Source organism: Pipra filicauda, unplaced genomic scaffold (genome assembly GCF_003945595.2).
Source record: "Pipra filicauda isolate LSUMZ 115617 unplaced genomic scaffold, ASM394559v2 scaffold113_size4260070_pilon, whole genome shotgun sequence".
NCBI lineage: Eukaryota > Metazoa > Chordata > Aves > Passeriformes > Pipridae > Pipra > Pipra filicauda.
In genome coordinates, this window is record NW_024103585.1 from 3,950,298 (window position 1) to 3,967,201 (window position 16,904).

The following is a 16,904-nucleotide window of genomic DNA, read 5'->3' on the forward strand; positions in this document are numbered from 1 at the left end:
CAGGAAAAAGGAGCAGTGATATTCTTTGGAAGGTTATCATGAAATATACCATGATAATTAATCAGACTTTTCTTTTGCAAAAGCATTCTGTGCAGCTGCATGTGATTTTGTTTCATTTATTGACTGCCAGTAAAAATAACAATAAAAATTCCGTTTTTCTCTCAGCTCCACAAAAGCACTTAAGTGTGGTAATGCTAGTTGTTCTCAAGGATAACTTTGGTTATCCTTCAGGTGCAGAATTTGTAATTGCGGGATGGGCCCCTGAAATCCTGATGTTTTCAAGAGGAGAGCTGAACATGTAGAACTGGGGCTCAAAGTCACAAGCAAGCTGAGTACGAAGAGAGCCAGTAAAGCGACGCTTGCTTCTACAGGTCTGCTTCTGGCAGGTTTACAAACTTATGTGAGACTGGGATTCTTAGCCTTTAGGCTTTCCTTGGTTTGGACACATAAGTCATTCACTTAGGGAAAGTCTTCGAAGTATATAAAACTAAATTCTGATTTCCAAAAAGAGGAAAGAAAAAAGAAAGAGACCTAATCTACTACACAAGAGAAAAAGATAACATCCATCCTACTCTAAAAAGGATGAAGCTAAACATTCAAGCTTCACAGAGACAGAAAAAGAAATTGAGTCTATGCATGAGTGATGAGGGCACTTATCTGGGAGAGAACAGTCAGTGCTTTGTTTATGAATGCTGTTCAATACAGGTCTAACACAAAATGCTTTAGCAGACCCAGGAGCAAGGACTCTTTTCAGAGCTGACTACCCTTATTAAGGAATTACAGTCTTTCTCCTTCTCTGATCATGTATTTTTCAATTGATGATACAGTTTGTATATGTATATATCTTATTATAAAATGCAGTAGTTGTATAATTCTACATTATAAGTTATTAAAGATAAATACAGATATCTCACTGTAAATTCCACTGCATCCTACTTTAAGCACATGAAGTGCTTCTGTGAATCTAGACTGTGTTTTAAAGCTAAAACCAGACATATTTCCAGCATCTGTCATTTATTTTCTTGTAGTATTGAATTTATGTTCATCAATTTAATAAGTGAATTATTTCATCTTTGAGTGTAATAAAAATGAAGGTTGCTTATCTAGTTGAAACTGGTGTTAAAAACTCTGATTCATTATTTTGAAGCATATATTTGCCCATATAAACTTTAAAAAACATATATTGTATATGTCATCCCCTTCAAAACCTTTGAAGGCCATAAAGATGCTTAATTCCTGGTAAAAGCACTATCAAAACTTCTGTCACAGTGGTACCAAGCAAAGTACAAATAATTAAAATCTAAATTGTGCAAAGATTTTCTGTTTAATAATGAAAGTGTTTTGTGACTTTTTCCTTAAAAGGTTCCAGTTCCATAAGTCTTCTGCTGAAGCTGAAATCAAAGCTTTGTACTATGGAAAGAAAAACTATCAGACCAAGTTTGTCTCTAATTATTTGTATATAAACTTGTTATCTATATAATGTAGCTGCTGACTATACAAAAGCAGACATATCTTACTTGTTTTCAAAGAAGATGAATATGAAAGATTTTTTTATTTAAAAAAAAAATGTTTTGGTTTACCACAACCCAACTGATTTTGTATGTACTACTTGTAACAAGCGTTTTTATATGTTTTGTCATCTCTGCGTACTGTAAAAATGATGCATTGTCAAATGTGTACTTGACACCACACTTCCATTAAGATTATAGCTGATATGAAGAAACTTTTTTATGAATGTTTCAGCATGCGAAAAGTCAGTGAATGTCCAGCAGGACTGAAGAATGTATTCAGAGGCTCTGTACTGCATAAGTCACCAGAGTGAGAGGAGAATGGTAGAGTAGCAACTGCTGTGTTGCTGATGCTTGTATCATGCAGTTGAATATAGGTGAAGTTCAAAGGGGAAGTTACTTGCATTCTGAAACATGCAGGCATCACACATAGTCATACTGACTATGTTCATAAAGATCCCATGGTGATGGATGAGACCTTGCAGTATAATGGAATAATATTTTCTCTGACTGTAATATTCCTAAACCCTATCCAAGGGACTACACTTTGATATGTGCATCAGAAGCACTAGAACATTTGGGCATGTCATTCCTTTGAAGACCACTGTGCTTTGCAGGTGTTGCAAGATGTGGGCAGTTTGGTGGGACTTGACTGCGTAGTAATTTGTACACAATGCATTACAAAGGATCTGCACATGTTGCAACGTGACATAGTTGGGTTCAGTCTGAAACATTCAACCTCCATTTATTTCTGCACCCAGAAATGCTTGAAGTGCCATCTCTTTGTATTTCAACAAAGATTTGTACTGAAACACAAATATGACCTCTGTTGTGTTTGACAGTCAGGATGGCTCCACCAGGAAGAGGATCATGGGAGCACCAGAGAGCCTCGGTACAGTAATTCTGAGAGGGACTTTAAGATCTTTGTAGGTTTTTCATGGAGTAGACAGTGGCTACTGAAAAGGGTCTCAGGCTAGTAGCTGTGGCAACAAAATTGTTCACAGAATGAAAATGCACTTTTTCCTGCAGTCATCACTGACCACAAAATACCAGGTGTATTTTTACTGCACAAGCATTTGTTGAGACTGTTCCCATTCTGTTCCTTTTTCACTTCCTGTGGAGAAGCTTAATGCCCATTTTCCTATCTTAGATACTAGGGCTGACATACAGTCTTCACAATTATTATTGCCAGAGTCAATATAGAAAATGTGCCTGTTCGTGAGTAGAAATAATTTGTATTTCTTTGAAAGTACAGGCCACACATATGACATCTTTATACTGAATTTACCTAGTGTATAAAGTCAATCTACGAAGCGTAATCCCAGGCACTTGTTTCATCCTTTTCTTCTATCAGAGAAGCAGTAGACCCCTGACTTGAGGTGTTTTTAATGGAAGAACTTAATGAAAAAAAAGGTTTCCTAAGAGTATTACAGTCATTTGTCTAAATGACATAGATGTTCAACAGACTGTATAGTCAGCTTCTTCAGGGAGAAAAAAAAAAGATTGCCTTTTTGGATTATCATCTTGCCCTTTCCCTAAAATGCTCACATTAAGATGAATTAAATGATTGCCTAAGAAAGCCCTTTGAAGCTTAGTGGAAACAAGGATCTTCTAAGCAATATTCTAACTCACAATCTCCCTTGTTCCATACAATAACTTTAATTAGCCTGGTTATGATATTCAACAGTAATGAATTCAATTAGATAACTGGATGACCATGTCTTGTAAGTAATTATGAATGTATTCAGCTAAGTCAACCAATGTGTCTGCTTCTAAAAGTGAATGAAAACTTATCTGGCAGATCAATTATCATGTATAAACTCTTGCCCTAAAATCTTTAATCTGCAAAATTTATTTGGAATGTTCAAGTATTAACAATTACCCCAACAGTTTCCCTAATATTATTCAGATTATTTTCTTCCCATACCTTATTTCATACTCTATTTTTGTAAATGCTCCGTAACATATAGTTCCTATGGAAGTAAATGTGCTAAGCTATCAGTGAGTAAATGACTTTGGAAATTAGTTGGAGGTTAATTCTTTGTCTCATTGCCCCCCCAAAGTAGCCAAACTGTAATTGATTTTGATGGCATTCACGAAGTACCTTGGCCTGTTGAATAATGACGGAGCCCTTACAGAGACAGCCACTGAATATAGCAACAATTATGTAGGGTATCAATGAGACATCACTAAAAGTTTAATGCTTCTGCACTTAATCAACTTTGCCCTACCTCTAACAGCTTTGTTGCTTTAGGAAATCGGTAAAGTTTCAAGTGTCGGTGTGTTGTACATGTTTTACATCCATCAGTTCAGAGAAATGTTCGCTCAGGGTAAGCATGTCTAGTCCTGACATATTTAAGGAGCTGTTAAAGCATAAAAGAAAAATGATAGACAATTACTGGTGCTGGGAAAATGTCAGGAACTGCATGTATGTGCTGAATGGAGCGTTTGTCACTCCTATGGCCACAGTGCCCTAAGGACAGCATCATCTTGCTCTATTTTTCAATTTCTCACAGGTAACATAACAAAGGTCAGATTATTTTTTCGTCATAAGAGATGCAGCCAATCAACTATCAACTCTTCAGGATTTTTAACTGTTTTCTGTAATTTTTTTTATGACTGTCAGTGATAATTATATCTGTGCCTTAACAGTAATTCATTGAACTTTTTATGTTTGTGTTAAATAACTACTGAAGCAGAAGTTGTGAGGAATTGTTAGGAAGGTAATGAACCTAGACTCTATAGTCATGACATGTACACATGTGCTAGCCACTTCAGTAAATATCTGAGGAAAAAAAGCCTAATTTACTTAGCTTGCATGCAGTAGTCTACTAAGCAGCAATGAATGGGCACAGGACACTAAGGTCACAGTGGTATTTAAAAATACTACATGATGTAGGATGAGGAGGATTTTTGAAGGCAACTGCAATATCATTCCTCTAAAGACAGTTTTGCTACGGATCATTAAAGTTTTGTGATAGCTCTGTGTCTGAATACAGAACCATCAGTCCCACATTACTTCAAAAACCCTGGCAACATCACCCCACTTGCAGTAAAATGTGGTTATGTTTCCTGACATGAACATGAACTCTGGGATCTCTGACTTAAGCACGATGTCATTGTTTTTCAGACTAGGTTTGGATAAGTCTTTTCAATGTTTGTACTATACATCTCATTAAGAGCCAGGCTTTACCTGCACTTTCAGACACACTCAAAAAATATAGTTCTTGGCACTTATCACCTAGAAGTTACTCCTAGATGTGTTTTTGCCTCAAGGAAAAGTACCTGTCATTCCACTTGATCAAGTTTTATCTTTGTGTGCCTTGTAAAATTATGATCCTATATCCAAGATATTTCATTTTAAAAATATTTTCAAATCCCATAAAACCATGGAACACACCAGTTCTACTAATAAAGAAGAAGGACCAAGCTGGACACTGAAACCAAGTAGCATGTCATGGCTTAAATTGCTTAGATCTAACACCTACTACAGCAAACTTGTTTTAGTGAGAGCTAGCTGGAGTGTGTAGAGTACCAAGGAATGGATTAATGCACAAGCTTTGTGAACCCTTGAATGTGAATTCTTGAATTCCATTTCTGAATATTCTCCCTGGTTTTGTTGCATAGATATACCTGTGACCTCTATTTCTGAGCATTCAGAAGGTGTTTCTGAATACAGGCATCCAAAGGCATTTCTCACTTGAATAAATTTGCAAAGCCAGTAGCTCAGTCTCCAGGAAGAACTTTTATTTGGCTGTCTCTGATATTACCTTGAGAACCACTAATGGGGTCTTCCTTCTGTAACTGCTGCACAGGGCTTTTTTGTTCTTAATATCCTTAGCTTTTTTAACTTTGTGCTTGACATACTGCAGCAAGGGGCTATTACAAATATGAATTTGAAACTGAATGAAATATTTTATAAAACTGAAGGAAGCTTTTTTTCTTTTTTTTTCCTGCAGGGTTTCCATGTCAATTATCACCAGAAATGTACAGTAGATAGTGGGTGAAACAGGGAATATTAGTGAGGAGATAAAATTGTTTTGAAGGAAGACGTGTTCTGACCCTGCCTTTGACACTAAGCTAATGAACATTTCTGGATTCAGCTCCAAATTTCTGCAGATTCTTCTTTTTCTGACTCCTGTAGCTAAGGCACTGGGGCTCTGATTTGCAAACGTATCAAGCACACTTAAATCCAGCTGGCATAAAGTACACCAGGCACTAAAGTGTTCTGAAAGCAAGCCTCAGGTAGAGTAAGTGTCCAGATCAGTTGGAACTTATGGTATTTTGAATTTTATTTTTGTTAGGTTTTTTTCCATGTAATTTTGTGTATAATTGATCATATAGGTTAAGAAAATCCTGTAGTCTCAATATAAACACGTCTCTGTTCTTTATACAGCAGGTTGTAATAGTAGTAACACTCAAAGTAGGAAAATAGTTAAGGTAGATCCACTTCTTTCTGTTCTTTAGCCTTCTATTTCAGTCTTTCAGTTGCTGAATAATTTTTCTGTATGCAAGCAAATCTGCAAATCCCTCTATTTCTATTTTGGTTAAAATGTTATGGTTGAATACCTGTTGGAAATTAGTTTTTGTGAACTCTCATTGTATTATGAGAAATATCTAAAATTAGAAAATATTTCCTCTGTCTAACAATGTTACTCCAATATTTTAAGCTAAATATTTTAAGCTAAATATAAATATGTTTTAACCCTCACTGGCAGCAAAGTACCAAGAAGTATCACTTCTCTCTGCCCTTCCCTCCTCTGCAGTGGAAGTAGGAGAAGTGGAAAAAAGGTAAAACCCATGCACTGAGATAAGAATAGTTTAATAATTGAAATAAATTAAAATATATTATTACTAATAATAATTACTCCTACTAATAATAATAGGAAAAAGAGAAGAATAAAATCCAAGAAAAAAAAGTGATGCATGATATAATTGCTCACCACCTGCTGACCGATGCCCATTGCATCCCAAGCAGTGATCAGCAGCTCCAAGCCATCATCCTCCAGTTTAGATACTGTGCATGATGTTCTATGCTGTGGAGTATCCCTTTGGCCATTTCGGGTCAGCTGTCCTGGCCATGCTCCCTCGCAGCTTCTTGTGCAGCTCCTCACTGGCAGAGCATGAGACATTGAAAAGTTCTTGATTTAGTGTAGGAACTACTTAGCAACAACTAAAACATGAGTGTGTTATCAACATTATTCTCAAACTAAATCCAAACTCAAAGTACTGTACCAGCTACTAAGAAGTTAACTCTATTGTGGAGGAGCAAGAATCAGAATGGGAACAGTTTCAGGAGTGGAAAAATATATATAGCAATTGAAAGGACTTTATTATGTGGACTTTACAGTTATTATGTGTTTACAAATATGTACATTGTATGATTCCCTGGCGGTTGTAATATCCGGGCTTGCCCAGACATGCCTCGCGGTGCCCGTTCCCCACTTCCCTGCTTCTCCCTCTGATTGGCTGAAGAAGCTTCAGTGAGGAGAGAGCTACCCTTCGTCCCTTCCTTCCCCGGTTCCTCCCCAGTTCCTCCCTCTTCGCCTGAGTCCCTATCCCTATTCGTTTCCCTGGCTGTCTGTCTCATGCTCCACCCCATTTTCTGGTGCATTCCACGCCAGAGCTTATAAAACCCCTTGCACACTTCATTAAACCAGCATTGCACCTCGAACCTCGCTTGTATCTCTGTGCAGTGCTGCGGCCCTTCGCCCCTCCCCCACGGACCATGGCACTCTATCCCAGAAGAAACCAGGACAATGAGTTCTTCTCTTTCAGGTGAAGACCCTATCTCCCATTCTACATTAAGTTTCCCGCTTCTTATTCTTTCTTTGTACTGGCAGATACAAGTTCTTTGATGCTTAATTCTCCATGTTTATTGCAGAAGTAGCTCAGATACTCAATTCAACCTCGTAATCCACTTAATCAAATGTCTAATTTTAGGTCTGTGCTGATCATCCCAAACTTTATGTCCCTTTTTTTTTTAACTTCACCAATGCTCCAAACATTTGACACCTTAGAGGCTTTAATAACCTTTAGCATATAACCTTGTCAAAGACTTTTTGAAAATCTAAATATATTGTCTACATGGTTCCTCTTTGTTCATGTTCTGTGATACTTCTGAAGAACACCAGCAGATCAATAAGGCAGGATTTCTTTCTGTTAACTCACATGTGCTTCCCCTTTCCCCAAACACGATTGTATCCATGCAGTCTGCTACCATATTCTTTATAGTAGACTATATTTTCTAACAGATGCAGAAGTCATAGTTGCCAGGATGTAGTTTTTAAGATTCCCTCTAGAGTATTTTCTGTGGCTAGGAGTTGTACTGTGTCATCAATATGCTGACACAGTTGCTGCTGGTGAAGACAGGTTACACTCTTGGCCAACTGCTCTGCAGTTTCACATATGAGCACCATCCTTGTGAATAGCGTCCAATCCTGCTGGTTTCCTAAGACCTTATACAAAAATCTGTTTGGTCTCATACTTTCTGTATATTTATTTCAAACTAATATAACTCCTCTGATCTGTTACAGAAAAAAAAAAGTGCATCAAGTGTGAGATTCTCCTGAGATCGCTTCACCTGTAAAGGAGAAAAGCAAAGAATTTACTGAGCTGCTTTTCTGGGGATACTATCATCTCTGAGAGCTTCTCTTATATTTCTGTCATTAGGCAGCTCCACCCTTTCCTATTCAGCTTGACACTTCTATTACATTTAAGGAACCTTTGCTATTAGCTCAAGCATCCTTTGGTTTGGTGGGTGCCTGGTGTCCAACCAGGGTCAACCAACTACACTCAGCCTTCTCCTCATCTGTTGCTACCAGTTTACCAGCATTGTTTATCAGGGGCGATACATCTTCTTTGATCTTCCTTTTCTGTTTAACATATCTGTAGAAGCCCTTCTTGTTATTCTTTGCATCCCTTGACAGGTTCAGTTCCGGCTTCCCTTTACATCTTCCTCACTCCACCTCTACGCAACTGAACTTCATCTCTATATTCTTCCCAGATTACTTGCCCTTGTCTCCACTGTATGTGCATTTGCTTCTTTCCTTTTAGTTTGACCAGCAGGTCCCTACTCATACCTACAGAATGGTCTCTTGTCTTCTTTGCCCAGTTTCTTGCTTCTGGGGATTGCTAGTTCTTGCATTCTATAGAAGACTTCCTTAAAGATCTACCTTGTCCCAGAGGGAAGTCTCACAGAGGATCTTATTCTCTAGCTTCTTGAAGAACTGGAAATTTGTTTTCTTAGAGTTCAGAGGCCTAACTTTACTGCTTACCTGACCCATATATTCCTCACAACTGCAAACTCTACCAATGCATGATCACTGCAGCCCAGGCTGCCTCCAGTCTTGATGTCCCAAGTTAGCTCACTTACACTGATGGCCATCAGATCTAGTATTACACCCTGCCGAGTAGGGCTATCTATTACCAAGGAGTTATCCTCTATGCATTCCAAAACTTTTCTGGATTGCCTACAGCTTGCTATGGTACTTTCCCAGCAGGTGTTAGGGTGGTTGATGTCCCCAAAAGGACAATATTGATGTGTGGCGTTCCACTATATAATTAGCATAATCAAAAATTAATATTAACATTAAAAAGCTTCAACTCCAGCAAACTAGACATGGGAATTAAAAATCAGTTCTTTGAGGTGGACTTTGAGAAACACCCACACCTCAAAATGGTGGGTGTGCTGGTTTCAGCTGGAGTAGAGTTAATTTTCTTCCCAGTGGCTGTTTATGGGTGTTTATGTGTTTTGGATTTGTGGTGAACACAGGGTTGATAATATAGAGATGTTTTTGTTATTGCTGAGCAGTGCTTACACAGAGCCAAGGCCTTTTATGCTTTTTGTACTGCCACACCTACAAGGAAGTTGCGAGTGTATGGGAGGCTGGGAGGAGACACAGCCAGGACAGGTAATCCCAACTAGGGATGTTCAATACCATATGACATGCTCAGTATACAAAGGAAGAAGGGGGAGATGTTTGGAGTGATGGTGTTTGTTTTCCCAAGTAACCGTTACATGTGATGAGACTCTGATCTCCTGGAGATGGCTGAACACCTGCCTGCCCATGGGAAGCAGTGAACTAATTCTTTGTTTTGCTTTTGCTTGTGTGCACAGCTTTTGCATTCCCTATTAGACTGTCTTTATCTCAACCCACAAGTTTTCTGGCTTTTACCCTTCTGCCATGGTTAAAGTAGGTTTTGTATTTTATTCTCTTTTTCCAACATTTTCGAAGTGTTTCGGAGAAACTGTTCCTGTAAGAGTGAACCCCTTGCCTCAGCCTGGAAGAGAGGGGGGAAGGAGCGCGTGCCAGAAGTCCTGGCTGCTGGGGAAGAAGTGGAACTCTCTCCATCTGGGAGCCACCTCTCTTTCCCAGTGTGGGAGAAATGAAAAGAAGGAGCCACAGCAGCCCTGGCAACAGCACAGCTCCACAAACCTTGGTCACTGTCAGGGATGGGAGTCACCACCGCCAAGCCAGAACAGAGCCGAGCCCAGTCAAGCAGCACAGCAGAGTGGCCACAGCCACCTCCCAAATCCTGCTCCATGAAATATTACCTCGGAGTTCAGCCAAGGGGAAGCCACCCAGAGCCATCTGCTGTTCCAGGGCTTTTGCCCCACCACTTGCCATTTCTGCAGTCCCTGCTGGCTGTTACCGTTGCCACCTGCCTCTGGACAGAGCCAGAGAAAAGGGGAGAGAGAGAGAGAGAGAGCCTACACCCATACTGAGTACTTTCTTCCTTCTCCTGGGGGAAGGGGGAGGGCAGAAGGGCACATGTTGGCCACAATTTTGTCTGCGCAGCAAGGGGGATTAGGGGCTAGGAACAATTTCTTTCTATTATTAGCTTAAACCCTTTTGTTTGTATTATTGCAGTTGTTATATATATTTTTTTCTTTTCAGTAAACTGTTACTTTTTTCGCTTATATGTCCTTGCATTTTGTCTCTCTGTATTGGTGAAAGGGAGAGAGGTTTTAATAAAAGGGAAGGAGGCTCATTTCCTGGAGTGTCCACCCCAGCATTTGTCTTAAACCAAGACACCTTCCAAATCTCTTCCCAAACCTGCCAGAGGAGAGTGAGCAAGCAACTGCAAAGGTTTCATTGCCAGTTGGGGTTAAACCATGACACAGTGCAAGAGCTTGTTGAGAGATTTTTAACATGGATCCTTCTTGTGATAAAGTTGTCCTGAGGGTGGAATCACCTGAAGTTTTTCTTCATTATTCTATATGTGAGTCAGCCCACAGCAATGTGTCCTTTACCTGTGTAACAGCCTGCAGATTTTAAGTCATCAGTTAATGACCTTTCTGTTTATCAATCACTTATTCACAGCCTACAACAATTTTATTTCAGAAATATCTCTGCAAGTACCTCCATCTGCTGTGGAAGGCTGACAATTTGTTCATGCTCTTTCTTATAAAAGTCTGTGATATTTTAGATATAGAAAATGATAGCACGTCATTAACATTTGGTACTGTAGGATATTGGGTTTTAGGTTTTTTTGGTAACTCGTGTCCTACCTTAGATTTGGTGTAGCGGACCATTTATTTCTAAGTTTTTCTAACAGGTCAATGTCCTTCCTCCACAGACATATATAAATGAAGACAAATTTAGTGGAGTGTAATTTTTCATATGTTGCTGTCTTTATCCCTGAGTTCTCTTTTAGAAATTTTTATTTCTGCAACTTTTTGAACTAAAATAATTTCATTATTCTGAACATTATTCACATTGTTCAGTGACAAAGCTGAGGATTTGGAATGTTTAGCAATATTTTACTGAGATCAAGTCAAAAGCTATTTTATCCATCATAAAGGGGAAAGTGGCAGGGACATAAATCAATAGAGCATCAGTGATTTTTTTTTCCTCCCATATTTGTTCTGCTATTCCTAGTTAATTGTAAAAAGGCAAACACAGAACAGAATATGCTACAGCCACACTTGAAATTGCATTTAATTAGAGCAATCATGTCACAATATAGCTTACATTGTTTTCTTTCTGATGTCTTCTATAGCAGTTCTACTAACAATGCATACTTAAGAAGCTGTCAATTTGAGTTACTAATGTAATCTGCCATGATTAAATTCCAAAATACTGGCTTGTAGCTCTACTTACAAACAGTGAATGTTTGAAAATAGTACCTTCTCCTGCCCTAGAAGGTACTTCCTCAAGAAGAAATAAATTCTTGTAATAGTATTGAAGTTGAATAACAACATATTTAACTGGTGCAAGGAAAAATCAGTATAGCACTCTGTAAAAGTTAGGAAAGCTCTCTACCAGCTCATGATCTGTCATCAAGTGCTGAAAACTCACTTAAAATTTATTTACCAGTAGTTGCATTATTTTGTTGCCTTAGGAAGCTGTACTGAAAAATAAAGGAGAACGTATTAAAGCATAATTAGACATGTTCATTTGGAGATGGAATATTCACAAAAGATCTCTGCCCTTACACAGATACAATTATTAAGTTATAGCTCTATAATGAAATGATCTGTAGGACCTTCATTGCAGAGATTCGGTTGTGGCAATGTCAACCCTAGGAGAATCAGGGGCCTTCCCTATCCCCAAATGTCTGATTGTTGACTGGTGTGGAGGTAAGCAGAATTATTGTGTTTGATGTATGTATGATGAATGGTCCCTCACTTTTGGTAATATACTGAAGTATGTAGAAATCTTCTTTCACAGATATGTTTACTAAGAAAGTGCCTTATAAGAGAAATAGAACATAAACTACACTAAATTATACTTGACTAATATGACAGTCGTGACCCGGACATACTGAAGCAAAATGACGGTTCCTCTAGCTCTGTGAGAGACTGAAATGGTTAATGGCTTAAATATTGTTAAAATCACTGAAAGACTTTTGTCCACTGTAGAAAATTGTGCAAAGAAGCAACTCCTCACCAAAGCCCACCCTTCTCCGAATATGCCTACTAATTTAGACTGTGACAGGAACTTGAGATAAAGGTGGTACTATTGTCCAGTTATCCCAGGAGAAGAATGTATTCACAGCTGTAAGAGACTGGAATGCTAATGGCTCAAACAATCAAGGTGCAAGCTGACAATGTGCAAAGTAACCACCCAGGTGCTGAGGGCATGCACACCCATCACCTCAGGCTACAAGCTGGGTGTTGAACAAGATAAGGAAAGAGGCAAATTCTGTGAGGTAGGTAGTGTGTCTTTACACAAATGACTCAGCTGTGGTAACTCCCCTCCTGGGAAGTACCAAACATTCACACCAAGCCTCAAGGTATTCATTTCTCCTGATGGACCACAGTGGGCAATAATGGACTCAACTATGCTGATGTAATAGGCAGCTGTAGTGCCTTACAAGGTGTCAAAGACTCCTGAAATGTCCTGTGATCCAGTATTATATGACCCAGTGTAAAACTCCCTGCTTCAGGGAAGGTACCAGGGGCATTTCTGCATAACCTAAACATAATAAAAACTCCTGTGGACTCCTTGTTTCATAGGTGTTCCCTCACCACTGGGCTTCCCTTGGTGTATCCAGCCTGCAACCATCACTTTGAAAAGACTGGGACTCACTACTGAGAAAACCACAGAAAAAGGATCAACAGGATGCCATTGGAATCCACAGAATGGCGTTATTTTTTCCTACATAATCTGTCTCTTTCTTTCTCTCCCCCTTCCCCTCTTTTTTGTATTTCTTTCTATCTCTCTCTACCTCACATTTATTGTTCAATAAAAATCCATGCTATTGACTCTGGCATATGGTCTTATTTGCACCTTAATTTGGGCAGAGCCATTTCTCTAATAATTTTAATAAGGGGTTCTTAAGAAACTCAGGTTTGTATCTCTTGGCAATATCTATGAATAAGGACAGTCCTTCTACCTTTTGTGGGCTTTAGCTAGTCTGCTTGCTTATGTCTTAAGGGAGAGAGACTAAGAAATAACCTTATACCTAATGAAGACTGTGCTAATTGCATGGTCACTAAGAAAGAAGCTCTTTTGCTGTTTAATATCTGAGATGGTGGGAAAACAGAGGGGGAAAAATAAAAGATGAGGCTTCTGTACTCACCTAAGACCTGAATCTCATTCCACAGTCTGGAAATAGGGCCTACCTTTTTGAGGAAAGGGGGAAACAGCACTTCAACATCTACTCATCATCCAATTTTGATAACAGCTATTTTGTGTCTCTCAGTTGCAGATCTCTATCCATTGTCCAAGGAATGCACTGCCACTTCTTTCCTGCACTGTGAGGGAGTCCACGTGGACTTTTCTAGGTGACATGGTCCAGATAACAGCTATTGGCAGGTACGTGAGTGTAAACGGGCTGTGGGACTAGACTGTCCAAAACTGTCCTCTGAGAGGATATTTGCCAAAAAGTAACACCGAAAGGAAATTCTCGGTAATAAAGTTTGCTTAAGACAACCATCTTTAAATAGGAGTTTAAAAGAAGTATCCAATTAGCATGAAAAATTATGACACTTTGGAGGGAGGCCACCCATCAGACACCATAAGGAGTTTATATCCATCCAACTAGAGGATGGACAGCAAGGGGGCAACACATAGAGACCCACATATGGAGTGCACTTATGTGACCTCATGGAGAGCTTTCTCCATGGCATGCTTTAGCAGAAGGAGCAGTGTACACACAACAGTAGAGCACTTGCATCTTGAGCACAGTTGTGTAAATAGAGGAATGGGTGCTCCGAGGGAGGGTGTATATGCTTATAATCCAGGTGCCCAGGAGTGAAGAACAAAGGGGAGCAGGGGTTGCAAACATGCATAGGGTTGTGGTGAGGTTAAAATTTTGTGGGATTATTGAGAGAAGATATTAGTATAAATATTGATACAATATTTAAAGATTTTGTAGGTGTTTGATAACATTTTTTAGGTTCCACTAGTGTGTTTTTTTCAGTTTTATTGCTCCTGGATGCATAGTTCACTGATTTCTGGTTAATTATGTGGAGCTAATCTAGATTTGAATGCTGCTTTGACTTAAACCATGTTAATCAAGCAGTTTTTCCCTTCAGCACCACACCAGTTGAAAACAGGTCCTTGCTTTCAAGGACTTGTTTTCAGCAATGAGTGATTTATGGAACTGAACTCTTCCCTTCATTATATTTCCGATACTGTTGTTCCGAAGAAACTGAGGTGATCACCTGGGATAAATGTTGCGTGACTATGATCAGTCAGAGGGAAGGAACAACCCCAGAGAAGGTTGATGTGCACAAAAGAAATCGGGATGAATAAGATAAAAGAGATTTGTTGGTTGGTGGGAATGTGTGTACTTGTTGAGAAATGAGGGTTCACAGGGTTTTTTTTCAGATAATCCCACTACTTTGCCCAATATCTGTAATTTCATAGCAACCCAAACAAGCTAAGTTATTTTAAAGCATTTTAAAAGCCACCTTTTCTTATAATAATAAAAGTTTCTCTGCCTCAGTAATCATCATGGCTAGGCTTCGTGAATGAAGATTTGGGAAGGGCTCTGCCCACATTTGTTATGGGTGCACTGGTGGCTAAAAAGGCCAATATGAGATAGACCAGTTCAGTTGCAAAAGGCACAGCAGAAGGACTCCTTAGGTGGAATATTCTGCTAGGCATGATTCTTTCTGCGTTGTCTTTTCTCCTCAAGAGTGATCCTGCGTGTGTTCTCAAAAGAAGCAGCAGTGTTAAAGATAGTGTGTCTCCAGACCTCCCAATTGGAGGCCAGAGTAGACCAGTTATGGTGATCAATATGGCCAAGGCTGAGATATCGTTTCAGAGAGTCCTTGTATTTCCTCTTCGGGTCTCCTCTCATGCGGCAGCTGGTGGCAAGTTCACCATAAAGCAAGATCTTAGGGAGGCGGTGGTCCTTCATCCTTGAGACATGCCCTGCCCAACGCAGCTGTGTTCTCAGCAACGTGGCATCAATACTTGTGACTGCTGCTTGTTCTAGAACAGACATGTTAGTCACATAATCTGACCAGTGGATATTAAGGATTGTACAGAGATAGCATTGATGGAAGCGTTCTAAGAGTTGCAGGTGGTGGCAACAGATGACCCATGATTCCGATCCATATAAAAGAGTAGACAGCACAATGGCTCTATAAACACTGATCTTTGTACTTTTCTTCAAGTGTTTATTATGCCAAACTCTTTTATGAAGTTTTCTGAAAGCTCTATATGCCTTTGCTAACCTGTTGTCTATCTCTCCGTCAATCTTACCATCCAAGGAGATGAGGCTGCCTAGGTAATTAAGCTACTGGACTGATTTGAGCTCTGATTTCCCAATGGTAATATGTGGATGATGGAAGATGTCCTGAGGTGCAGGTTGATAGAAAACTTCTGTCTTCTTTAGGCTGACTACCAGCCCAAAAAGCTCAGCAGCCTCTGCAAAGCAGGATGTTAAATGCTGCAGAGCTACTTCTGTGTGGGTGACAAGGGCAGCATCATCAGCATAAAGCAGCTCCCTGACAAGATGATTTAAGGTCTTAGTGTGGGCCTTCAGTCGCCTTAAGTTGAATAGGCTTCCACCAGTACAATATCGAATGCAGATACCGTCCTGATCATCGAGGTCTGCTGTGGCCCTTTGGAGCATCATGCTGAAAAAGATTGTGAATAGGGTTGGTGCAAGAACGCAGCCTTGTTTCACACCATTAGTTATTAAAAAGGGCTCAGAAAGTGCGTCACTATATCTGACTTGGCCGTGCTGATCCTCATGAAATGAGATGATCATTTTAAGGAACTTGGGGGGACATCCTAAGTGTTCAAAATCTGCCACAGACCTTTTCTGCTCACAGTGTCAAAAGCCTTGGTGAGATCAACAAAGGTTACATAAAGACCTTTGTTCTGTTCCCTACACTTCACTTGCAGTTGTCAGAGAACAAACACCATGTCTGTGGTACTCCTGTTGGCTCCGAAACCACATTGGCTTTCAGGTAGAATTCCTTCCACAATAGCAGGTATTAGTCTGTTCAAAAGTATTCTTGCCAGGATTTTACCAGCAATGGAGAGCAGAGTAATACCACGTTAATTTGAACAGTCTGATTTAACTCCTTTCTTCTTATACAAAGTGATGATGACTGCGTCACAAAGGTCTGATGGTAGTTCGCCTAGTTCCCAACAGCACACCACAAACTCATGAAATTTAGCATGGAGTGCTTGGCCCCCATGTTTCCAGACTTCAGGTGGAATTCCATCAACCCCAGCTGCCTTGCCAGTTTTCACCTGCTGTATGGCCTTAAGAGTTTCTCCCAAAGTGGGGGCGGGAAGCTATAAATTAAAAACCTTTCCTTATGATTTTCAGTGCTTCGCTGGTTATGTTTTCTATACAGAAATGTTGCAGTGAAAAATTACTTATAAAGCAGTAACTAGCCAGTATAAGATCCTACATAAATCCTGTTTGTTCTGGATGATTTGTTGCCAGTTCTTTGGTCAATAACTGTAACAAAATTTA